Raw genomic sequence first — 16,116 nt, forward strand, 5'->3', positions numbered from 1 at the left:
AACATATTGACTACACACAAACTATATGTAAAACTCAATAAATAGTATTTTCAAAAAGTATGCAATTTTTTCAAGTAAAATTATTATAGAGCATCTTCAATCAAAATATGGGATCTGACATAAATTAAAATTTTTCTCAAATTCATGAAATGTATCCTAAGTATTCAAGAGACAAAATATAATCAAAGGGAACCAGAAGTATCAAAAAACAGGTGGAATATGAGACAAACCATAGTGTTAACTCAATAATGATATATAATTAGAGACGAGCGAGCACTAAAATGCTCGGGTACTCGTTATTCGAGACGAACTTTTCCCGATGCTCGAGTGCTCGTCTCGAATAACGAGCCCCATTGAAGTCAATGGGAGACTCGAGCATTTTTCAAGGGGACCAAGGCTCTGCACAGGGAAGCTTGGCCAAACACCTGGGAACCTCAGAAAAGGATGGAAACACCACGGAAATGGACAGGAAACAGCAGGGGCAGCATGCATGGATGCCTCTGAGGCTGCTTAATCGCACCATTATGCCAAAATTATGGGCAACAGCATGGCCATGACAGAGTGACACAATGAAGCTAGATAGCATCTAAAACATCCAATAATTGACCCTGACACTATAGGGGACTTCATGCAGAGGCAGCGGCAGCAGCGGCAGGCTAGAGAGTGGCATGGCGACATACCCTAAATGGACTCAGGCTTCAAACCAATGGGTGGCAGAGAGGAACCAAAGGAGGTGAGCAAGAAGCGCTCAAATAATATCGGTACATGATAAAAGTTTGCCAGTATATTTTGTGGATTACACAGCAGGGTGGCGACAAAGTTAACATGGAAGCCATGAAAACAACCCAAAATTCTGCCTGACACAGCTCGTTTGATAAGGGGACCATGTATGGAGGCAGTGAACTAGTAGTAGATTAAAGGTGCTGCAGTTAAAACTATGTTAGTTGGATCTTGGCATGGAGCTGGTGCTCCGCTGCCAGGCGAGCTTTCGCCAATCCAAGCCCCTGTCTCTAGGCTACTCCCCAAACAGCACTTCTAAGAACCTTTTGTATAAGATCAAGTGTAATAGCGTTCTTATAAGTTTAGGATATGGCGGGTGAGGGGAATGGAAACAGATGCGCAAGAAGCGCTGAAATAATATTGGTAAATGATAAAAGTTTGCCAGTATATTTTGTGGATTACACAGCAGGGTGGCGACAAAGTTAACAAGTTTGTTGTGGAAGCCATGAAAACAACCCAAAATTCTGCCTGACACAGCTCGTTTGATAAGGGGACCATGTATGCCTACAGTTCATGCCAGACGCTGCTCTGGCTGCCAGTCTCCTTTCGAATACAGTTTAAAATAATAACCCTCATCCATAAAGCTCTGTATAATGCTGCACCCCCCTACCTCTCCTCTCTTATCTCAGTCTATCGCCCAACCCGTGCTCTTAGATCCGCCAGTGATCTTAGATCAACCTCTACCCTAGTGCGGACCTCCCACTCGCGTCTCCAAGACTTCTCTAGAGCTGCACCAATTCTATGGAATGCTCTGCCCCGGACTATCAGACTAATACCTAACCTCCAAAGTTTCAAACGTGCTCTTAAAACCCATTTCTTTAGGCAAGCCTATAACACTCATTAACTGCATGAAGTTTTAACTCTTCTACTAACCCGTCCTGTGTCGTCCTCCCATCTGTTATCCATCAACCAACAGGCACCAGACTTCTATGCAGTCCCATTCACCCTGGACCTGGTGACGGCTGAGTGGTTCAAGCGACAGCAATTCCATTTATTATATTTTGTTCTATTCCCTAAGAAGAATGGCTTGACCATTAAAAATTCTTTTACCTCGTGTTACCCCATCATCTTCATAAACCGTAAGCTCTTGCGAGCAGGGACCTCACTCCTGTTGTTCCATACAAATGTTGTGCTCTGTTACATTACATTTGTATTTGTTTCCTATGATTTGTAAAGCGCTACAGAATATGATGGCGCTATATAAATAAAGATTATTATTATTATTATTATGGAGGCAGTGAACTAGTAGTAGATTAAAGGTGCTGCACTTAAAACTATGTTAGTTGTATCTTGGGATGGAGCTGGCGCTCCGCTTCCAGGCGAGCTTTCGCCAATCCAAGCCCCTGTCTCTAGGCTACTCCCCAAACAGCACTTCTAAGAACCTTTTGTATAAGATCAAGTGTAGTAGCGTTCTTATAAGTTTGGGATATGGCGAGAGAGGGGAATGTAAACAGATGCGCAAGAAGCGCTGAAATAATATCGGTAAATGATAAAAGTTTGCCAGTATCTTTTCTGGATTACACAGCAGGGTGGCGAGAAAGTTAACAAGTTTGATGTGGAATGCCCTGTAATAGCTCTTGGGCGGTGTGCCTTTTATCGGCTAGGCTCAGCAGTTTGAGCACCGCCTGCTGTCGCTTAGCGACGGCACTGCTGCTGTGCCTAGAGCTACCGACTGATGGCGCCATGGCCACGGATGGTAATTCGGAGGAGGAGGAGGTGGAGGAGGGGTGGGAGGAGGAGGAGGTATAGTAGGCCTTTGAGACCTGGACCGAGGTAGGCCCCGCAATCCTCTGCGTCGGCAGTATATCACCAGCCCCAGGGTCAGACTCGGTCCCAGCGTGCACCAAGTTAAGTGTAGTAGCGTTCTTATAAGTTTGGGATATGGCGGGTGAGGGGAATGTAAACAGATGCGCAAGAAGCGCTGAAATAATATTGGTAAATGATAAAAGTTTGCCAGTATATTTTGTGGATAACACAGCAGGGTGGCGACAAAGTTAACAAGATTGTTGTGGAAGCCATGAAAACAACCCAAAATTCTGCCTGACAAAGCTCGTTTGATAAGGGGACCATGTATGGAGGCAGTGAACTAGTAGTAGATTAAAGGTGCTGCAGTTAAAACTATGTTAGTTGGATCTTGGCATGGAGCTGGCGCTCCGCTGCCAGGCGAGCTTTCGCCAATCCAAGCCCGTGTCTCTAGGCTACTCCCCAAACAGCACTTCTAAGAACCTTTTGTATAAGATCAAGTGTAGTAGCGTTCTTATAAGTTTAGGATATGGCGGGTGAGGGGAATGTAAACAGAAGCGCAAGAAGCGCTGAAATAATATTGGTAAATGATAAAAGTTTGCCAGTATATTTTGTGGATAACACAGCTGGGTGGCGACAAAGTTAACAACTTTGATGTGGAATCCATGAAAACAACCCAAATTTCTGCCTGACACACCTCGTTTGATAAAGGGACGATGTATGGAGGCAGCTATATGGACGACTTTTGGAGGAAGCAATGGAGACAACGTGTGGAGGCTGCTATGGAGACAATTTAATTTGGATAGTGCCTGTATGTGGCAGTCCAAAAAAGTTTTCAAACCAGAGGAGCAGGTAGGTGGCCCTCCAGAAAAATGGAATAGATTGAGTGCCTGTATGTGGCAGTCCAAAAAAGTTTTCAAACCAGAGGAGCAGGTAGGTGGCCCTCCAGAAAAATGGAATAGATTGAGTGCCTGTATGTGGCAGTCCAAAAAAGTTTTCAAACCAGAGGAGCAGGTAGGTGGCCCTCCAGAAAAATGGAATAGATTGAGTGCCTGTATGTGGCAGTCCAAAAAAGTTTTCAAACCAGAGGAGCAGGTAGGTGGCCCTCCAGAAAAATGGAATAGATTGAGTGCCTGTATGTGGCAGTCCAAAAAAGTTTTCAAACCAGAGGAGCAGGTAGGTGGCCCTCCAGAAAAATGGAATAGATTGAGTGCCTGTATGTGGCAGTCCAAAAAAGTTTTCAAACCAGAGGAGCAGGTAGGTGGCCCTCCAGAAAAATGGAATAGATTGAGTGCCTGTATGTGGCAGTGCAAAAAAGTTTTCAAACCAGAGGAGCAGGTAGGTGGCCCTCCAGAAAAATGGAATAGATTGAGTGCCTGTATGTGGCAGTCCAAAAAAGTTTTCAAACCAGAGGAGCAGGTAGGTGGCCCTCCAGAAAAATTGAATAGATTGAGTGCCTGTATGTGGCACTCCCAAAAATTGTTTAAAACAGAGGACCGGGTCGGTGGCCCTCCAGAAAAATTAAATGCATAAAGTACTATAGGTAGAGCCAGTGGGCCCTGTCAAAAAATAGCCAGTTTCCTCTGCTTTACTGTACAAAGAGCAGGAGAAGGAGGAAAATGAGGAGGAGGAGGAGGAGTGGATAAATTATTCAGGTTGAGCTTCCTTCACCTGCTGGAGATTGGAAATTAGGAGAAATCCATGCTTTATTCATCTTGATAAGCGTCAGCCTGTCAGCGCTGTCAGTCGACAGGCGTGTACGCTTATCGGTGATGATGCCACCAGCTGCACTGAAAACCCGCTCGGACAAGACGCTAGCGGCAGGGCAGGCAAGAACCTCCAAGGCGTACAGCGCCAGTTCGTGCCACATGTCCAGCTTTGAAACCCAGTAGTTGTAGGGAGCTGTGTGATCATTTAGGACGATGGTATGGTCAGCTACGTACTCCCTCACCATCTTTCTGTAAAGATCAGCCCTACTCTGCCGAGACTGGGGACAGGTGACAGTGTCTTGCTGGGGTGACATAAAGCTGGCAAAAGCCTTGTAAAGCGTACCCTTGCTGCCGTGCTGGACAAGCTGCCTGCTCGCCTACTCTCCCTCGCTACTTGTCCCGCAGAACTACGCACTCTGCCGCTAGCGCTGTCAGAAGGGAAATACTGTTTCAGCTTGTGCACCAGGGCCTGCTGGTATTCATGCATTCTCACACTCCTTTCCTCTCCAGGGATGAGAGTGGAAAGATTTTGCTTGTACCGTGGGTCCAGGAGAGTGAACACCCAGTAATCGGTGCTGGAATAAATTCTTTGAACGCGAGGGTCACGGGATAGGCAGCCTAGCATGAAATCTGCCATATGCGCCAGAGTACCAACGCGTAAGAATTCGCTCCACTCACTGGCCTGACTGTCCATTTCCTCCTCCTCCAACTCCTCCAATTCCTCTTCTTCTGCCTATACACGCTCAACAGTGAAGGACTCAACAATGGTCCCCTCTTGTGTCTCGCCAACATTCTCCTCCTCTTCCTCCTCCACCTCCACCTCCTCCGATATGCGCTGAGAAACAGACCTAAGGGTGCTTTGGCTATCAACAAGGGAATCTTCTTCCCCCGTCTCTTGTGAGGAGCGCAAAGCTTCCGACTTCATGCTGACCAGAGAGTTTTTCAACAGGCCAAGCAGCGGGATGGTGAGGCTGATGATGGCGGCATCGCCACTGACCATCTGTGTTGACTCCTCAAAGTTACTCAGCACCTGACAGATATCAGACATCCACGTCCACTCCTCATTGTAGACTTGAGGAAGCTGACTGACCTGACTACCAGTTCTGGTGGAAGTTGACATCTGGCAGTCTACAATCGCTCGGCGCTGCTGGTAAACTCTGGATAACATGGTCAGTGTTGAATTCCACCTCGTGGGCACGTCGCACAACAGTCGGTGAGCGGGCAGTTGGAGGCGGCGCTGCGCTGCCCTGAGAGTGGCAGCATCTGTGCTGGACTTCCTGAAATGCGCACAGATGCGGCGCACCTTCGTGAGCAAATCAGACAGATTGGGGTATGTCTTGAGGAAACGCTGAACTATCAGATTTAACACATGGGCCAGGCATGGCACATGTGTCAGTCTGCCGAGTTGCAGAGCCGCCACCAGGTTACGGCCGTTGTCACACACAACCATGCCTGGCTTCAGGTTCAGCGGTGCCAGCCACAGATCAGTCTGCGCCGTGATGCCCTGTAATAGTTCTTGGGCGGTGTGCCTTTTATCGCCTAGGCTCAGCAGTTTGAGCACCGCCTGCTTTCGCTTAGCGACGGCACTGCTGCTGTGCCTAGAGCTACCGACTGATGGCGCCATGCCCACGGATGGTCGTTCGGAGGAGGAGGTGGAGGAGGGGTGGGAGGAGGAGGCATAGTAGGCCTCAAACACCTGGACCGAGGTAGGCCCCGCAATCCTCGGCGTCGGCAGTATATGACCAGCCGCAGGGTCACACTCGGTCCCAACCTCCACCAAGTTAACCCAATGTGCCGTCAGAGATATATAGTGGCCCTGCCCGGCAGCACTCGTCCACGTGTCCGTGGTCAGGTGGACCTTGTCAGAAACGGCGTTGGTCAGGGCACGGATTATGTTGTCTGACACGTGCTGGTGCAGGGCTGGGACGGCACATCGGGAAAAGTAGTGGCGGCTGGGGACCGAATACCGAGGGGCGGCCGCCGCCATGAGGCTGCGAAAGGCCTCGGTCTCTACTAGCCTATAGGGCTTAGCAATCTGGAGATGTGCACATTAAGGGCTTGGGCGTGCGGGTGGGTTGCACTATATTTGCGTTTCCGCTCCAGCGTCTGGGGTATGGAGAGCTGAACGCTGGTGGATGCTGTGGAGGATCGTGGACGCGACGATGGGGTTTTTGTGGCAGGGTCCTGGGCAGGGGGCTGACTCTCAGCTGACACAGGGGAAGGAGCAGTGGTGTGCACGGCCGGAGGTGAACGCGCTTGTTGCCACTGAGTGGGGTGTTTAGCATTCATATGCCTGCGCATACTGGTGGTAGTTAAGCTAGTAGTGGTGGAACCCCTGCTGATCCTGGTTTGGCAAATGTGGCACACCACAGTCCGTCGGTCATCCGGTGTTTCCTTAAAGAACCTCCAGACTTCTGAAAATCTAGCCCTCGCCGCAGGAGCCCTCGCCACGGGAGCTTCACTAGTTGACACATTTGGCGCTGATGCACCAGCTCTGGCCCTGCCTCTCCGTCTGGCCCCACTACTGCCTCTTCCAACCTGTTATGGTCGAGGACTCTCCTCCGTCTCAGAAGCACTGTGTTCACCCGGCCTCTCAACCCAGCTTGGGTCTGTCACCTCATCATCCTCCGATCCCTCAGTCTGCTCCCCCCTCGGACTTCCTGCCCTGACAACAACTTCCCCACTGTCTGACAACCGTGTCTCCTCATCGTCGGACACCTCTTTACACACTTCTTCCAGTACGTCAACAAGGTCATCATCACCCACAGACTGCGACTGGTGGAAAACCTGGGCATCGGAAAATTGCTCATCAGCAACCGGACAAGTGGTTTGTGACTGTGGGAAGGGTCCAGAAAACAGTTCCTCAGAGTATGCCGGTTCAAATGGCAAATTTTGCTGGGAGGGGGCAGACTGGGGGGGAGGAGGCTGAGGTGCAGGAGCTGGAGGAGTGCCGATTTCGGTGACATGGGTGGACTGCGTGGAAGACTGACTGGTGGACAAATTGCTCGAAGCATTGTCGGCAATCCACGACATCACCTGTTCGCACTGTTCTGGCCTCAACAGTGCTCTACCACGAGTCCCAGTAACTTCAGACATGAACCTAGGGAGTGTAGCTCTGCGGCGTTCCCCTGCTCCCTCATAAGCAGGTGGTGTCTCACCCCGCCCAGGACCACGGCCTCTGACCCCTGCAGTAGTTGGACGCCCACGTCCCCGCCCTCGTCCTCTACCCCTAGCCCTCGGGTTAAACATTTTGAAAATGAGAGTTATAACTTGAATTTTTTTTTTAACTTTTTTTTGTTTTTTTTGTTTTTTTTTGTGTTTTTTAGTTTTTAAAACCAAACGATGCTATCCTATTGCTATGGCTATTTTATAGTATGAAAGCACACTGCTATGCCAGATGAGATGACGCTGAGTTATGAAAAAAATAAACGTAAAATAAAAAAGGAAATGGCAGACTGTGCCTAATTGAAATACAACCCCGGGCCCTAATAAATTTTCCCACTTCGGTCTTTGCGATGGATATGTGCGTCACTAAAACACAGTGGTCGCAAGTCTGACTCCAAATTGCTCACAATTTACTAGTAGATGCACTGCAACAACTACAGCCACCAGCAGATCAACCAGAAATCAAATATATATAACGCTACTGTAGGCGTAATTAAGCCGTTTGTATTCTCCTATGGCTATTTTCTAGCCAAGTATTACAGCACACTACTATGCCAGATGAGATGACGCTGAGTTATGAAAAAAATAAACGTAAAATAAAAAAGGAAATGGCAGACTGTGCCTAAGTGAAATACAACCCCAGGCCCTAATAAATTTTCCCACTTCGGTCTTTGCGATGGATATGTGCGTCACTAAAACACAGTGGTCGCAAGTCTGACTCCAAATTGCTCACAATTTGCTAGTAGATGCACTGCAACAACTACAGCCACCAGCAGATCAACCAGAAATCAAATATATATAACGCTACTGTAGGCGTAATTAAGCCGTTTGTATTCTCCTATGGCTATTTTCTAGCCAAGTATTACAGCACACTACTATGCCAGATGAGATGACGCTGAGTTATGAAAAAAATAAACGTAAAATAAAAAAGGAAATGGCAGACTGTGCCTAATTGAAATACAACCCCGGGCCCTAATAAATTTTCCCACTTCGGTCTTTGCGATGGATATGTGCGTCACTAAAACACAGTGGTCGCAAGTCTGACTCCAAATTGCTCACAATTTGCTAGTAGATGCACTGCAACAACTACAGCCACCAGCAGATCAACCAGAAATCAAATATATATAACGCTACTGTAGGCGTAATTAAGCCGTTTGTATTCTCCTATGGCTATTTTCTAGCCAAGTATTACAGCACACTACTATGCCAGATGAGATGACGCTGAGTTATGAAAAAAATAAACGTAAAATAAAAAAGGAAATGGCAGACTGTGCCTAATTGAAATACAACCCCGGGCCCTAATAAATTTTCCCACTTCGGTCTTTGCGATGGATATGTGCGTCACTAAAACACAGTGGTCGCAAGTCTGACTCCAAATTGCTCACAATTTGCTAGTAGATGCACTGCAACAACTACAGCCACCAGCAGATCAACCAGAAATCAAATATATATAACGCTACTGTAGGCGTAATTAAGCCGTTTGTATTCTCCTATGGCTATTTTCTAGCCAAGTATTACAGCACACTACTATGCCAGATGAGATGACGCTGAGTTATGAAAAAAATAAACGTAAAATAAAAAAGGAAATGGCAGACTGTGCCTAATTGAAATACAACCCCGGGCCCTAATAAATTTTCCCACTTCGGTCTTTGCGATGGATATGTGCGTAACTAAAACACAGTGGTCGCAAGTCTGACTCCAAATTGCTCACAATTTGCTAGTAGATGCACTGCAACAACTACAGCCACCAGCAGATCAACCAGAAATCAAATATATATAACGCTACTGTAGGCGTAATTAAGCCGTTTGTATTCTCCTATGGCTATTTTCTAGCCAAGTATTACAGCACACTACTATGCCAGATGAGATGACGCTGAGTTATGAAAAAAATAAACGTAAAATAAAAAAGGAAATGGCAGACTGTGCCTAATTGAAATACAACCCCGGGCCCTAATAAATTTTCCCACTTCGGTCTTTGCGATGGATATGTGCGTCACTAAAACACAGTGGTCGCAAGTCTGACTCCAAATTGCTCACAATTTGCTAGTAGATGCACTGCAACAACTACAGCCACCAGCAGATCAACCAGAAATCAAATATATATAACGCTACTGTAGGCGTAATTAAGCCGTTTGTATTCTCCTATGGCTATTTTCTAGCCAAATATTACAGCACACTACTATGCCAGATGAGATGACACTGAGTTATTAAAACAATAAACGTAAAATAAAAAGAAACTGGCAGACTGTGCCTAATTCTACTCAAACCCCTAATAAATTTTCCCACTTTGGTGTTTGAGGTGGATATGTGTGTCACTAAGAGCTAAACACAACGGTAGCAAGTCCCCCTGCAGATTCCTCACAATATGGTACTAGCTGCAAATAAAAAAAAAAAAAATTATAACGTTATTGTAGCCCTAAGAAGGGCTGTTGGGTTCTTTTAGAATCACTCCTGCCTAACAGTAAGCTAATAGAACACCCTAACGCTTTCCCTGACCAGCAGCAGCTCTCTCCCTAGCGGCATCCAGACAGAGAATGATCCGAGCAGCGCGGGCAGCGGCTAGTCTATCCCAGGGTCACCTGATCTGGCCAGCCAACCACTGCTATCTACGTGTAAGGGTACCACGTCATGCTGGGTGGAGTGCAGAGTCTCCTGGCCTGTGATTGGCTCTGTTTCTGGCCGCCAAAAAGCAAAACGGCGGGAGCTGCCATTTTCTCGAGCGGGCGAAATACTCGTCCGAGCAACGAGCAGTTACGAGTACGCTAATGCTCGATCGAGCATCAAGCTCGGACGAGTATGTTCGCTCATCTCTATATATAATATCTTGACGCTACTTCAAACCACTAGGCTGTCTCATATTTAACAGGAAGATCCAGAACTCTTCTCTATTAAGAAGCTTACGTTGATAGTCCCCACCTCTCATGGGCTTAGTAACCTTTTCAATTCCCCTGTGCATGAAACCTCTGGTGTCTCCTTTATGGATCGGAAAAAAGTGCTTGGACACTGCCGATGGATTGTTTGCCAAAGGATTGCATGCATTAGATAAGTGCCTGCAAATACATTTTTTCCAGCTGAGACACTGAACATCCTACACATTGGATTTTACAGATAATACAATCTATAAGATAAACAACATGATTGGAGTTACAATTAATGTAACTACCAATCCTGTGAGAGGTGTTATTCGAAAAAGACAGAAAACTTTTTGTGATGTCAGCGTGGGTGCAAGCTTTGTAAATTTTGTGTCCACATTTATAATACCCTTTGTATTTTAGCCAGGTGGGAACATTTTGTGTTTCTACAAAGAGACTTGGGGGTAACATATTTCCCAAAGATGGAGGCCTTTTGGAAATAAATTTAGGTTAATTTTTGAGTATTTTCGCAAATATGTCATCATGATCGGAACGTATTTTCTCACAATATTTACAACTTAAATTCTTAAATTCAGATTTAAGATACAAGATTTAAGATACAATTCAGATACAATTTCTAAGTGCCCGTATCAATTCCCCTTTCAGAAGAATTTTCACTACATGAAAGGGGTGGCACGATTGTGCATGCAAGATAGTATTTGCTGCCGTAGATTTCCTAAAGGTACTACTCATTATTTCATTATTCACAATATGAAAATTAAGATCTAAAAAGCAATAATATTTGGGTTTAGTAAACTATAAATTAAAATTATTAAAATTTATGTGGGTGACAAAGTTTGGAATTTCACATCGACGACCCCCCCATATGAAGAGGAGGTCGTCGATGTAACGAACGTATCAAACTTTGTCACCAAAAAATGGATTACTGTCACTGTACATGTATTTCTCCTCCCACCAATTCATGAAAATGTTGGCAAGGGATGGAGAAAATTTGCCTCCCATGCTGGCTCCGCGTGTTTGTAAAAATTGACCATTAAATAAGAACATTTTTGTTATGTTGTAACAAAAATCCCTCTGACATCACCAAGAATTCCTTAACACCATCTTTGTAAAGTCTATATTTGTTGAGAAATTCAGACAAAGCAATTATGGCCAAGTTTTGTGGGATTGACGAATATAGTGCAGTAACATCAGCTGTCACCCAAACAAAACAATCCTCCCATTGTACATAATTCATCGCTTGCAAAACATGTTTGCTATCGTTTAGGTAACCTGGGATATTCTTGATTAAAGGTTGCAGCAGTAGGTTGTCAACCCATTGTCTCAATCTCTCACCCGAGGAACCAATCCCCGCAACAATGGGTCACATGGGAGGGGGAAAAGTATTTTTATGGACCTTGGGGAGAGAATGGAAGATGGGTGTGCCAGGATAAGAAGCACAACAATTTTTCCCTAGATTTAGGATCAATGGCTCCCAAGCAGGGCCAGATTAAGGCGATCTTGAGTATGGAGTACTAAAATTTTTGAGGCCCCCCCCCCACCAGAAACTAATGTGGCCCCCCCCACCCTTGCACAATTGAATCTACAAATCAACAACCTATTGTAAACTGTTTCCCACAAAATAAACATAGATCCTAAGGAATTAAGCAAATAGTAATCTTTGATTTCTTATGTTACAAAAGTAGTGACTTACATTTGGCAATGTCCATCATTCTTCTTCAACATGGATCTTGGCATGCAGTCTGTTATGATTTGCAAATTGTCTAGGTCAAAAAAAAAGAAAGGTATAAGAGATGCTGGCTTGATTACTACGGGAATTAAATATGAGGTTCTTGGCACACAGTTTAAAAAAATTGTGTGAGCTCATCTGCCACGTCAAGGCGACCTCATACAGATGAGTACAAGAAACTGCATGTATTGCAGTTCTTGAAAAAAATTAAAAATGTGGAATTTGACAGCAGTTTAGACCATAATTTATGGCAAGTTCAAACCCGCATCCAGATTTCATGCTGAAATTCTGAATCTGTTCCAGGGACCTAAACTCACAAAGTTTGGCCCAGATCAAAACTTTTTAGTTTTGGCCAACTCCTCCCTAGTAGTCATAGCTTTGTGTATTTTGTAGCAGTAGAACTGCTACCACATGTTAAAGGACATCTACCACCAGGATGAGTAGTCTATAATGATAGAGCAGCACTCCAGAAATTCAAATAAAGAGAATTTTAGTAGTTTTAATTTAAATTTTAGTAGTGCAACGTTTTGCCAATTCAATCAAGGCATTATCAAGCATAGTGAGTCCGAAAGTCAGCTGACTTAAATAGAGGTGAAACAATCACCAGCACAAAAGAGCAACATCTAAACATCTCAATAAAATGTTGTAAAAGATGTAAAGTGCATGCGTGCAACAAGTGTTAGATATACCTATCTGATTAAATCCAACAACAGGGAAGCAGCACTCCAAGTTAAGTAGTGGTATTTATTTCACCAGTGGAAAAAGATACAGCGTTTCAGCTATCTCTATGTAGCCATTTTCAAGTATGAAATACTTGGGTCTTTTGAGCCAGATTCCCTGAAGCGTGCACCCACACGGATCTTAATCCAAAATACCACTGTGCCACTCCTTAAACTTTGTTCTTTACTTTGTGCCTATACCTATCTGATTAATATAGCATATATTCATTTGCAAAAGTTTGTAGTCCTGGGCTCTGCTATTAGGGCTAATATATATTTTCTAAATTTTGCAGCTAGTAGTGTACATGGTGATGGACCCTGGAGACCTCCTTAAATACGGTGATTATCGGGTGAGTGCCGTTTGTAACTAGAGGTCGTATGTAAGTCAGATGTTCTTAAGTAGGGTACCTAACCTAAAAGAGTCCATTGGGGTACAATCTGGTGAGTCCCCATAAAAAGATTCCCAATACTTATGCCTACTCTAAATAAATTTTAAAAAATGCAAATGTTCATTGGGTTTCTGTTGTGAAGCAGGTTTGGTACTTGAAAAAACTAATCTTGACTCAAATGTAAACTTTTTACATTTGAGTACTTAAACTTGCTTTCTGTGCTGCAAAATTATGGGGGATTATGGGGCACATTTACTAAGGGTCCGATTCGCGTTTTTCCGACGGGTTTCTCAAATTTTTCCGTTTTGCGACGAATTGCCCCATGATTTTGGCGCACGCGATCGGATTGTGACGCATCAGCGCTGGCTTTCACGCAACAGAAATCTGGGGGCGTGGCCGTCGGAAAATCCGACGGATTTGAAAAAAACTTGAATTTAAAAAAAAATTTGTGTTGCAAAAATAGCACTTCGGATATAGAAGAAAAGAGGCGATACGGGCGCCGCAATGTGTGAAAAACGTTTAACAGTAAAAACAAGGTGTTTTTAGAGTGGTGCTCACCTTTTTAGGTTGTACAATCGGTACAACACGTTTGAGCGCAGTCTTTAGTTGAGTTTTTTAGGCGGCCGTCCTGGGTAACGAGGTGGGGAGTCCTCACCCCGTTCGGTTTTTCAGTTGTTTGTGGTGTGTTCCAGGTTGATCGTCGGCGCCAATAACTCCGTTTAGTAGTATTATTAGTACAATTAGTTTTATTGTTAAGCTGTGTAAAACGCGTTTCGAGCCTGTACTAGGCTCTTCATCAGTTACATATAGCTTCAGAATAGTGGAAAAACATATGGTTTATAAAGGTAATTTTTGGCGCGAGATGCTGATGCTCTGACGTCAAAAATGTAAACATAAACATTGTAGTATTATGGTTCATTCATAAAATCATTCCTAGAGTTCTATGGCTACAACTAAAATACATTTGGTTCTATAAAATACAAAGTACAGTTCTATTAGTTCATTTAATAACGTTAATATAATGCAGTTGAGGGAAGGGGGAAAGGGGATTTTATAAGTTACAGCAGGTAAGGTATTTCTTTAAAAGCTGACCTGTGTTTATGATCGGTAGGTATTCTGCCTCTTATTTGTTGGTGTGTGTGAGGTTTGTCTCCGTTCTGTGCGGCTCAGCTACGGAAGCCTGGAGGAGTCAAACCAAAACGGGCGCAGAGCGTCGCAGTGAGGATTTGGGTTGCGGTGTGGATTATGCAGTTTGATGAAAGTTCTTAGGTAAGTATTGTTTCTGTGACTTCATTGAGGCCAGCCGGTTTTAGTGTTTTTAGACGGTACATCCAGTATATTTCCCTCTTTTTTAGTGCTCCGAGTCTATTATTCACATAGTGACTGATGTGGTCAATAGGCATAATTGAAATTTTCCCTTCTCCTTTGTGTTTAAGTGTGCAATGTTTGATAGCCCGTGGGTGAGAATTTTGTGTTTAATGTTATACCGATGTTGGTTCACTCGACAATGTAGTGCTTGAGTAGTCCTTCCGACGTACTGCAAGCCGCATTGAAATTCGATAAGATAGATGACATATTGGCTGGTACAGTTTAAATGGGCTTTAAGGTTGAAAGTTTCCATTGTGTTATTTGATCTGAAGGTGTCAGATGTCTTAATAATTCTGCAACAGAGGCATTGGGATTTACCACATCTGGAGCTTCCTTTTCTAGCTGTTGATGTTGTCTGGTGTCTGTATTGTTTAGGGATACTTGGGGCTAACAGATTTTTTATTGTGGGGGCTCTTTTGTAAATGCAGGCTGTATCGTCTGGAACTATTTTATTTAATAGTGGATCAGATTTTATAATCTTCCAATGCTTTTTGAGGATATTTAAGATTTTTTGGCTATCCTGGCTATATGTTGTGATGAATTTCAGTTCATTCTTTGTTTCTGTTTTCTTTTGTTTTTCTGGGTTTTTTGGTTGGAGGCTTTCTGCTTGTGTAATTTGGCTTACTCGTTTCACTGCATCTTTGACAATTGCCTTTGGATACTTCTTTTCTTTGAACCTTTTTTCTAGGATCAAGCATTGGTCTTTAAAGGTTTGTGTGTCAGAACAGTTTCTGCGTATCCGCCTAAACTGACTGTAAGGGATGTTTCGTAGCCATTTTTTATGATGGTTACTAGTATAGTTCAGATAGCTATTCACATCCACATTCTTAAAGAACGTTTTTGTGGTGAATTTGTTACCATCATGACCTATTATCAGGTCCAGAAATTCAACTTGCTGTGTGCTATAGTTAAGAGTAAACTTAAGGCCCCAGGGATTATTATTTATTTCTGTGCAAAATTGATGGAGAGAGGGGTAATCACCATGCCATATAATAAACAGATCATCAATGAATCTTTTGTATAACTGGAGTTTCCCCCAGTGTATGTTTTGTGGTGTAATGAACAAGTTTTCAAATATGTGCATGAATAAGTTTGCATAGGAGGGTGCGACTTTTGTGCCCATAGCCGTTCCTTTCTGTTTATGGAACGTTCGTTTGCCATGTGTAAAGTAATTATTTTTGAGTATGAAGGAGAGGCCCTCTATTATAAATTGTTTCTGACTTTCTAGTATGTTCGGATCTTGTTTAAAAATAGTTTCTATACATGTTAGTCCGATGGCATGGTCGATGTTGGTATATAGTGCTGTTACATCGAGGGTGGCCAAAATGTAGTCTTCTCTCCAGGTTAATTCTTTGAGAATGTTAATTAGGTGGGAAGAATCTCTTAGGTAGCTTGGCATTTCTGTGACATATTTCTGTAGGAACAGATCAATGTAGTGGGATAGATTGCTTGTAACACAGTTAGTGTTGGATATGATGGGACGGCCGGGAGGGGATGTGAGGCTTTTATGTATTTTGGGTAAGAAATAAAAATAGGGTTTACTAGGGTTCTCTATTAGTAGGAACTTTTTTTCTTTTTTTGTGAGGAGCCCTTTTTTGGCATGTTCTTTTATAAATTCCTGATAGTTTTTTTTCGAGTTGT

The 16,116-nt window shown here is 44.0% G+C and overlaps 1 protein-coding gene across 2 annotated transcripts in view; it reads right to left on the reverse strand.

Annotated features, from left to right (window-relative positions):
• Window positions 1–12,149, reverse strand: part of PIGW (phosphatidylinositol glycan anchor biosynthesis class W) — a 135,607-nt gene extending 123,458 nt beyond the window's left edge. For both annotated transcript variants that reach the window (XM_072137259.1, XM_072137255.1), the window contains exon 1: window positions 11,964–12,149. The gene's annotated coding sequence lies outside the window, so the exon portion shown is untranslated. The remainder of the gene's footprint in view (window positions 1–11,963) is intronic.
• Between the last annotated feature and the right edge of the window lie 3,967 nt (window positions 12,150–16,116).

This window comes from Engystomops pustulosus, chromosome 2 (genome assembly GCF_040894005.1).
Source record: "Engystomops pustulosus chromosome 2, aEngPut4.maternal, whole genome shotgun sequence".
In the NCBI taxonomy this organism is placed as follows: Eukaryota; Metazoa; Chordata; class Amphibia; order Anura; family Leptodactylidae; genus Engystomops; species Engystomops pustulosus.